Source organism: Limulus polyphemus, unplaced genomic scaffold, assembly GCF_000517525.1.
Source record: "Limulus polyphemus unplaced genomic scaffold, Limulus_polyphemus-2.1.2 Scaffold381, whole genome shotgun sequence".
In the NCBI taxonomy this organism is placed as follows: domain Eukaryota; kingdom Metazoa; phylum Arthropoda; class Merostomata; order Xiphosura; family Limulidae; genus Limulus; species Limulus polyphemus.
In genome coordinates, this window is record NW_013665991.1 from 605,591 (window position 1) to 614,352 (window position 8,762).

An 8,762-nucleotide genomic window follows, 5' to 3' on the forward strand; every position below is an offset into this window, starting at 1 on the left:
TATGGCATGCTGCTAGTGAGAGAACCTGTTGTTAAAATATTTGAATGCCAACACTGATTATACATGATACCTAAATTCAATATAAATACCTCTGATGAAAGTCTCTGAACTCTGCTAAAGTGTGGATATAATGCTAGATATCATTCCCAGACAACCTTTACACCTCTGTGACTTGAGGTCACCTATCTGGTGTCAAGTACTTACCCAACTTTTAAGTTTTCTGCCTTTATAGTTTTTCAGCACACTCAGTGAGTTCTCTCTGATTTTTGGGAAGAGTACATTATTTTATATAATTAGATCATGAATATTTTAAAGTCGTTTATGGTAGCTATTTCCTTGGTTGTGTCACTAACTCTTAGTTTAATGTGATGTGCTGCACAATATATAATAATAACCACTGAAAAAACAAAAAGTAGTAACTGATCAACACCCTACTAAAATGACTGCAGCTCCATTACAGCACAAAGATACTGAGGATTTCCAAATTTGACGAAAAAAACTGTTTAGTGAACATGTAAAAATAACTTTTGCTGAAGTATCAGAAAACTCAATCATAAAGAGGAAAACTTTACTTAGAACACTCACATTGTTAGGAGGCAATCTTAAATACAATATTGCTTTTGGTTTTGTGCTTAATGATGTAGACTCAACAAGAATAAATGTGACTTTAGGTTTAGACAGAACTAGCGTAGACATCTTTTTTTTTTCTTGCATTTCTCCAGAAATATTGTCTAGAAATTCTGGAATGCAGAGAACGCCCTAGGTCAGATCCATTCTGTATTTGTAATTCAGTTTCAGTTTCCAAATTCATAAATGATTTATTGAATTTGATGATTTTGTATGCTGTACTAAATAATTGAGCTGTACCTGCAAATGGGTCCCATGGCACTGTTGCTATTATGTTCTTCAAGCCAACATTTTTGAGTATTTTCTGTAATTCTCAGAGCAGTCTTGTGAGCCTCATAAATGTTATGTTCTCCAGTCTTTGTCCTAAGTGATATATTTTGTTTTCCTTTAGTTTCTCCATTGTATGTTACACTGCAAGTTGACCATTCTATTAATACTGTTATTCCCTTGTGATTTTAAGGCACCTAGATTTCCACTTTCTTGCATGTTTTACAAGCCAATTTCTTACCTTGCACTATCAGCCAATGGTTCTTTTCCATGAATTAAACCTTCTGAATCATTTTGCTATTATCTGTCTGTTGTTTCCACTCGTCTCACACTATTCATATCTTTATCAATTAATTGTCTGCCTGCCTTCTATATTCTCGACATCAATGTATCGCACGTGATGTTCGATAGTCTCAACATCATTAAATTATAAACAAACTTCCTACAGTTGTATAACAAAAACTAAACAATAATAAAATTGTCACTCACAAAAGTAAATTAATCAATAATATCTAAACTAAAAGAGTCTCTTATATCATGACACACTGACATGACTAAATCTTCAATCAATTTGGAAGAGCTAGTAGAAAAGACAATTATTAAAGATCCACAGAATAAAACAGAATTGAGAATAGTCACAGAGTAATAAACAATATTGGAGAATTGTATAATGATTCATCACAAACAATTTATCTAATGGAAGAGGAGTGCCAACGTAAGCAATCACAATAATGTGAAGACACTGATAATCTTCCATGATTAAACATTTGATTATCCATTTTCACCAGCATCTCATAACAATAATAGTGAGGAAGTGACCACATTACAACAATACAGATGTTTTACTGGTTTTCTTAGACTATACCGAAAATTTTCTAATGTTTACATTTTAGTACTTTTGTTAAAACTAGCAGAAATACCCACCTTCTGGGTAGGTAAAACTGCTAGTTCCTACAGAAGGCTATTGAGCCTGATGCCTTTTCTGGAATTGTCTGACAGTTCTACAACAATGTACTCATACTTGACTTTCAATAATGTTCACTATCCAAGAGGAAAATGATTTTATTGAAATTTTAGTTTAAAAATATGCTATCATCACAGTATTACATCACAGAGTAGGCTTTATTGAAGTATTTATATTAGATGCAGTTATCAATGAAAGTGCCTTGCTTTTCTGTTGCAACACTCATGATATTTTCACTAAAGAAAAACAAATACTTTAAGTTTTTTTCATTGTTCTATATTTGAAACTTACTCCTTTTTTGTAATTTTTATTGATTAGATCTGAAACATATCATTTTTGTAGAAATTACAATTGTTTTATTTATTACTCAGCTATAAAAATACTGCCTAGTTATAAAAATATTACCCAGTTATGATTGGTGCATAGTTTCCTAGACCTGAGTTTTGGATGTAAATATTGCAAGCTCCATTATAATAAGATACATAACAATAAATGAAAACAAAACATAGATTTGTAGTACTTGCAGATTTTTGCTCTCAAAGCCTTATTCTCTAAGTCTTGCTGAGTCTCAGAAGTTGGGATATACAAAATATATTTCATGTAGTTTTCAAATATACATTTAGAATACAAAAGTGTATCCTTCACAAAATAGCATGTCCCAAAATTACTATAACTTATCCAGATTTCTAACTTTTCTATAAATAGATTTGAAAAATTTGTTAGTCATTCAGAGCAGTATCACAGTGATCACACACAGAGAAATTTCTATTGATTGCTCTTTTTGTTGGTTAAAAATATGTCCATGAGCCACGTACAGTTAATTAGCAAACAATCTTGATAGTCAGAGAAATGGGAAGGGCTTCTATGATGGGTTTGACAAATTTATTGATATCTCAACAAATCAAGAATGTAATAGTTTGTGCTTCTAATTTGCTGCAAACTGCCATTGCCTGTTTTTGAAGTTAGAAAATTCTGAAATGGAGAAATCAAAACTTAGACATGCCACAGAAAAACAAAGATTGATAATTTTCTAAATGTTTATTTTGGAAATTAAGAACTTAAAAACTTGTATAAAAAACTTCAATTATAAATTATGTTCATGCCAATTTTATTGCCATACATTAATAATAATGTTGTTTAATTAAATTTTGAATATAAATAGGGTTAAGGAAGTAATGAATAGAGAAACTAATGAATTAAAGTGTATTCAACATCATTTATGTTTTGTACTAATGGATATAATACATATTTTATGTTTTGTATTAATGGATATAATACATGTTTTATACTAATCGATTTAATACATATTTATGTTTTCTATTAATGGATATAATACATGTTTTATACTAATCGATTTAATACATATTTATGTTTTGTACTAATGGATATAATACATGTTTTATACTAATCAATTTAATACATATTTATGTTTTGTATTAATGGATATAATACATGTTTTATACTAATTGATTTAATACATATTTATGTTTTGTACTAATGGATATAATACATGTTTTATACTAATGGATTTTATTCATATTTTATGTTTTGTACTAATGGATATAATACATGTTTTATACTAATGGATTTTATTCATATTTTATGTTTTGTATATATAATTCTCACTTTCAATGTTCCTAAGAGTTTGATATATTGTGCGTTATGTCTCCTCTATAAATTATTGCAACCACCTACTGAGAATATAGCCTTATCATCATCTTTCAAAAAGATTATATGACAGCACGACATTGAATTATTTGGTGTAAACAATCTTAAACATTTTTCGTCATCAAAAAACAAACCAAAAAATAAAAGTCCTATGATATAAAAAATAAATCTATTTTTGTTTTATGACGTACCATATTTATTATCCTTAAACTTGAATGTTCTGTAGCAAACTTGAGGTTTACTGATGGATGTTTATTTGAAGTGTTCAATGAAATTAGAGAGCTAAGTTATTTAAATCCATTTAAAACAGAGTACAACAGTTTGAAGGTTTCACAATTTATTGATTTATTTGCTTCAAACTTGATCTTGTCTGTTGAAAATTAAAATATCTTTATTTTCATATTATGAGAATCAGATTTCAATATTAGTGTCTTACAACGTAAAACTGAGTTTCCCAAACTTTTCAATTGCATTTTTTGTAAATATTTTTGCAATAAAATTATTTATCAAGTTTTTCATCAGACATTATCCTGTAACAAAGTTTTTACTATCGAATTTCTTGTTTATCATACAGTTTTTCTTTGGTATCATTTCAATATCATCTTCAATATTACTGATACATTCATCTTTTTTTTTTGGTAAACTGAAGAAATCCTAAAGGTGTGTCTTGTGCACCAGTCCTCTGGTGAATCACTGAAACACACACATACTTCTCTCATCAGTAAAAATTTTTTTTCTTTTCCTTTTTTGTATACATATTATTATTGTTGGATTTTTCACAACTTTCTTTAGTAACTGTGCTAGTATAGGTGGTGCAGTATGATTGGTGGAGGGTAGTCCCATTATATGCACATTTTGAAATGGTGCTAAAATAAAGAGGTATAATAGACTAGTACACTCTTAGTAAAAAAATGTTTTAGCAATGCTTAGAGGGCAAGTCAAGATCGAGATAGCTTTGGGTGAGAGAGGCAAGTACCTATCGGAAATACATTTTCAGTGTAGGAAAATGTTAATTTTTGACACTACTGTCTATTTCTTTCTATAAAGGCCACACTGTATGAAGCAAATTCGTAGCTAATATTCCATATTTTAATAATATATAAGTCTTAAGTTTTTACATTTATAAGACAATATTTTAAAAAATCTTGAACTTTCCCTAGCGTGAAAAATGTGACAATTTTTTCTCTGGGCATCCCCTGCTCTCTAATTTATTCACCACTCCTCCAATAAGTACAAAATTTAACATAACCTACTTACTATAATATTGTCATCGCTAAAAAAAAACATAATTTTCCTAGCCTTCAATCTTGTTTGGTTGCAGAGCCATCAAATAGAAAATCAGACCCCTCTTTTCACACTTACTTGTCACATCCTTTCTTTCAGGATTTGTCAGTAGTTCTCTCTTACCTTTAATACTGTATTATTTTTAAGCAATAGAAAGCAAAGGTTTTCATCTATCAAATGACATATTACTTTGTTTTCTGTACAGAGAATTGTCAGTCTCTCTTTTAGTACAAGCTTCATTCCCATGGGAAAGATATCGACTAGCTTGTATGAATTTGTAACAGCTCTTGTCTTATAGTTAAAAAGCCAGAAAATTGTGATAGTTATGGGACATTGTCTGCTTTTTGCATCCCACTCCCTTAAATAGTTCAAAAATAGATGATTACTAACTTTACTTAATTAAATGAATGTAAATGATTTGACGAAGAAAGTCATGTGACGTTAACGTTGGTAATGGATTTTGGTAATAAATTATTATCGATGCAAAGAGCGAGCACGAAAAGTCAGTGGAAGATCTGTAGCAGTTATATTGTTGGTGTGTGAGGGTAAAACATCACCGTGTATTCCATCAGATTTTAACACGTTAATATGAATTGATTTGCCACTGTCAGTATATTACATTTTAGATAATAGTAACTTAGACACAATGGCAATAACGTTAATTAACTTTCGTTTTTAAGCTGTCAGTTTTCTTTTACTGTGTTTTAGATTTATTATGACATAGTATTTGCTATCTCAGTGGATTTCATGCATTTTCAAATTTCATCCAGCTTTCCATTGATACAACCTGAACTGCTGAAAAAATGGATTGTACCTATCGAGAAAGAGAGGTTGTATCCAACAAGGGTTTGTGCTCTGAACATTTTGAAGAAGAATTTTTTGATTTAACAGGTCAAAATGTTAGTCTCAGAGATAATACCTTTCCCACTGTATTTTCATTTCTTGAGCATGTGGAAAAATATATTATCATTGTAACTTACGATTATTGTTCTAATCGTTCAAACATATCTTTAGGTTGTTGAAAAGTGGATTAAGTGTTTATTGTGACAAAACTTCTGTGGATGTTTGGATTTTTTATTGCATAAAGTTTTTTAGTTGTTGAAGTCTTGCTAGACAAAGTTCGCTGTAACATGTAGTTCCCCAGTGGGACAGTGTTAAGTCTAAGGTGTTACAATGTTAAAATCTAAGATTTAATTCCCAACAGTGGATGCAACAGATAGCCCAACATGACTTTGTTCTAAAACAAACAAAACTATAACCGGTAAATGAAATAAATTGATATATTACGCATAGGCCTACAGTACTGTCAAGAAACTAATCAACAAAAAATTTAGTATATTTAAATTAAACACTGATAGTAATCTATTCTGTATCTGATTAAAAATATAACATCTCGATGAAATCACTGAGAACATATCTGAAATTTACTAAAGAGTCATGATATACCACTGCTATTTTTAAGATACATTTCTAGTTAAAATACAGTTGCTATGTGTGTGTCTCCACCAATTGCTATGATATGCTGAACCTAACATTTTTTTATACCTCTTTATAAGTCTTTAAAAGGGGCATTGTTTATTATCAGAAGAAAAAAACTGACTTGCAAAGCATTTCCTCCACTTTTGTTTATTTGTTGTTAGGCACAAAGCTACACAACATGCTATCTGTGTTGTGCCCCCTATGAGTATTAGAACCCAAAGGTTAGTGTTATGAGACTTCCAACTTATCTCAGAGCCACTGAGTGCCTCGATCCTTCACTTTTGTAGTTTTTTATCTTGATACTGCAGTTTTACTCCCCCCAAGGCCTACAATTTTGTAAGATGTACTTGCCCTACCACATCCATCTATTATTTGAGAGTGGGATCAAAGCATTAATGGGGCACCAGGCTTTACACACAAAGCATTAAATATATTACAAAAAGTGGAAAGAAAATGGAAAAGAAAGTACCTGTAAAGTTATCTGTGCTTTAATGGAAGATGTAATGGCCATAAGAAAACATGCATGTGCAGTGGAATAGAAAGAAATTTCTTCACTGTGTTGATGCAGGTAGAGACAATGAAACAACTCCTCTTGACAGTAATGTATTGGTGTTCATGGTTGTTTTTGCAAACAGCAACTTTATTATTAACCCGATCCCAGAAGTACTGCAATACTGGGCCAACCCGTGGCAGGGGTGGAGCAAGCTCCAAGCACCCCGCCGCCTTACAAGATACGGTTCCCATTGGGGACCATGATATTAAACTTATTTTATCAGCTTAATATCTTCTGTTCTTTACTACACTTTGATCTTAGCCAAAAGGCCGAGAAGCGATACCGATTAGTGCCTCGTAAGATATTTATATACCTTTTTTAACAGACTTCCTGTAATGGTGTGTAAAACGTTTACTCGCATTTTAGTCATATGATGGTCATATATCTCCACAGATACTTTTTTACTTTTAACTGCGATAATTTGACAAACGTTGTTCTTTTATTATTGTAAGAAATCGATATTTGGTAATCAAAATATTGTAGAAAATATTAACAGTACTTTCTCACTTTTTCATAGAGTTGACTTGAACAGCCTGTCCCCTAGCGGAGATAAACATAGTATATAGAGAATAATTAGCGAAAATCGTTTTTCATTTTGCATCTAAAACTTGATTTTGGTTTAAAGCCTATATTTCACTGTTGCCATGGTTTTGTGACAAAACTGGCGCTCAATAACTGCACAAGTTAAATAGCTTAACTAATGTTATAGATAGAGAAATGGTAAAATTTCGCTTCTCTCGTCCCTTATTAGTGCACTTAATCTGTCACTTACATTAATTACTACTTTCTCAACTGTTTCTTAATAATCTCTTCACAGTCTTGAAACATACTTTCCTGTACTTCATTTATCTATTAATACTTCTAGCCCTTTAGTGGAACAGCGGTATGTCTACGGACTTACAACGCTAGAAACCAGGTTTCGATACCCGTTGTGGGCAGAGCTCAAATATCTCATTGTTTAGCTCTATGCTTAACATCAAACAAATCATTACTTACAACAGCAAAAAAAGTTTTGGCATTACAAGTCCTGAAAGCTTGATCTTCACCACACTTTTTTACAGCTACTGTGACAGTCATTAGATTCATGGCCAACATCATCACATTGATTGTACAGAATTGCCTTACATTCTGAGGCGAAATGTCTGTAGCATTTACATCATGCACGTATTTTTTTCATTCTAGGGTAGTTAAATATTACCCTGAACTAACCAACTTGGAATATTTGGAACTGGTTTCGATATATTGATCCTTACACGTGGAACAATGGTACAGATATTTATTCCATGGTATATGTTAGATATACACGACTATTTCAGTTTGGGTGTTTTGATTTAGATAGTTTATATAGCGCTAGTGTTAAACTTAATTATTTTTAGAAAGGATTATTTATCGCAGGTGTGTTTATCTAACTCTTTTACGAATAATACCTTGTGTAGTTCAATAGTTACGAATTAAGATATTTTCTGTTGTTGTTGTTTGTTATTAAGCACAAAGGGCTAACTGTGCTCTGCCCACCACGGGTATAGAAACCCGGTTTCTAGCAGTACAAGTCCGCAGACATACCAATGTGCCACTGGGGGGCGCTATTTTCTGTTACATCACCAATGCTTTTGATAAAAAAAAACATCTTTAATGAATGGATACTAAATTAAGAAATCAACAAATATTTTTCCAGTTTTGTTGTATGTACATTTCATTTTATACTTTCACTACATAGACTAACAACAATATTATACTGTTGCGTCAGCGAGGTCACGTGACTAGTATCACGCCACTTCTTTCTCGAACCTTCGTGAATTGTCGGGAGATTACTAGATTGGGGGTAGGCTGGTATATATAAGATGGTCACAACGTGACAGGACAACAGAGGTATTGAGTAATTGAACTGCAGTCAGAGAGTGTGTAATTGAACAGAGTACT

General features: G+C 31.6%; 1 long non-coding RNA gene across 1 annotated transcript in view; it reads right to left on the reverse strand.

Moving 5' to 3' along the window:
- LOC111085421 overlaps positions 1-7,380 on the reverse strand; it is a 29,790-nt gene extending 22,410 nt beyond the window's left edge. Inside the window, exon 1 of the long non-coding RNA XR_002610260.1 lies at positions 7,350-7,380. This is a non-coding gene — a long non-coding RNA (uncharacterized LOC111085421). The remainder of the gene's footprint in view (positions 1-7,349) is intronic.
- Positions 7,381-8,762: the final 1,382 nt, after the last annotated feature.